Source organism: Mustela lutreola, chromosome 6 (assembly GCF_030435805.1).
Source record: "Mustela lutreola isolate mMusLut2 chromosome 6, mMusLut2.pri, whole genome shotgun sequence".
NCBI lineage: Eukaryota > Metazoa > Chordata > Mammalia > Carnivora > Mustelidae > Mustela > Mustela lutreola.
Window position 1 is genome coordinate 78,000,274 of NC_081295.1, and position 2,027 is coordinate 78,002,300.

A 2,027-nucleotide genomic window follows, 5' to 3' on the forward strand; every position below is an offset into this window, starting at 1 on the left:
CCAAGAGTCTAGAGTAATAGAATTCTCTTAGGAGTCTGAGTGTAAGATCAGATAATGTCTTAGGACAAGGCAACACTCAGAGGGCTACTGAATCCACTAGGCAGATTCTTCTACTGTATTCATACAAGATGGGAGATGTCTGTTCAATTTAGCCAACCCACTCACAATATGCAAAGATAGGACTGTTATAATTGGGAAGAATTCACTCAATAGATATTTCTAGTACTGCATACATAAGCAGGTGCATTTTGCCCTTAAGTCTCTCTACCTACCAAAATCAGTGGCTCTTATTAGAACTATTAGCCATTTTACTCATGTTTGTGCCCCTCCCTCCTATCAACAAAACAAATTTTGAAATAGCAATTTAAAAAATCTTTACAGGATGTGGTTTATGAATTTGTCAAGCACTCTTCATGACCAGAGATAAATCGAGACAAGTATTAGTGTGGGCCTAATAATGTTTATTATCTATTTGAACATAATAGGAGACAAGTGTTGATTGGGAAGGAGGAGGAGCTTTATTCAGGAGGCTGGCTACGTGGAAGACTGTAGGCGGTGACCAGCTCGGGGCTGGATGTTCTCCAGGAGGAAATCTGAAAGATCTGTCTCTGCAGATGCAGAAGGCTTCTTCTGTCTCCTGGAAACTGCCTGTTGATTCCCAACCAACACTAACTGCCAGTTTTGCTTTTGACTTACATGGGAAGGAAAAGAAGATTTGGAGCAAGGTGACAAGCAGGTGAGTGTGTCAGAAGGTGAGTGGACCAGGTGAGTTTGTCAGAAGTGTAAAGTGACGTAATTTTTTGTGAAGTGTCTGGTGATTTTGTTGTTGTCTGTGCTCCTCTGTTTTGGGAGAAGGAAAACATTTGAGAGAAACTAAGAACTTTAACAGTCAATTTCCCCAAGACTCAGGGCAGATCTGTCTTTAGTGTGTGTGTGTGTGCATGTGTGTGTTTATCATCTCTTGTGTAATGGGAAGTTCCATCTCTATCCTGCCAATTATCCCTGTTGGGTTGGATTTTGAATAAGTGGAAAGAATACAGCCAAGAATCTATGACTCAGAAAAGATAATTTTCTCTTTTTTTAAATTTAACTTAATTTATTTATTTGACAGAGAGCACTAGAGAAGGCAAGCACAAGTCGGGTGCAGAGAGAGAGAGGGAGAAGCAGGCTCCCAATGTGGGGTTGGATTACAGTACTCAGGGATCATGACCTGAGCCAAAGGCAGACTCTTAACCAACTGAGCCATCCAGGTGCCCTGATTTTCTATGTTAATACTGCCTGGCTAATGTGCCATCTAGAATCAGATAAGAGATGGTCCTTAAACAGATCTTTAAAATATTACACTATTTACAATTAGAGTTTTTTTGTCAAAGGGCAGGAAAGGATGATGAGATACCCTACGTTCTGACCCTTATGTCTTTACATCATAAAGATGCTGCCCAGGAAAACAGTAACTTAATGGCGCAGAAACTAAGAGAAAGATCAAAAGATTTTGGATACTATCCAGAATCTATAAAGAATTCATCAAATTCAAAACCCAAAGAACAAATAATCCAATCAAGAAATGGGCAGAAGACATGAACAGACATTTCCGCAAAGAAGAAAACCAAATGGCCAACAGACACATGAAAAAGGGCTCAACATCACTCATTATCAGGGAAATACAAATCAAAACCACAATGAGATACCACCTCACACCAGTCAGAATGGCTAAAATTAACTAGTCAGGATCCATATCGGCAAGGATGCAGAGAAAGGAGAATCTTCCTTCACTGTTGGTGGGAATGCAAGCTGGTGTAGCCACTCTGGAAACAGTATGGAAGTTCCTCAAAAAGTTGAAAATAAAGCTACCCTATGACCAAGCAATCGCACTGCTGGGTATTTACTCTAAAGATACAAATGTAGTGATCCAAAGAAGCACGTACACCCAAATGTTTATAGCAGCAATGTCCACAATAGCCAAACTATGGAAAGAGATGCCCATCAACAGGTGAATAGATAAAGAAGATGTGGTATAGATCTGCAAT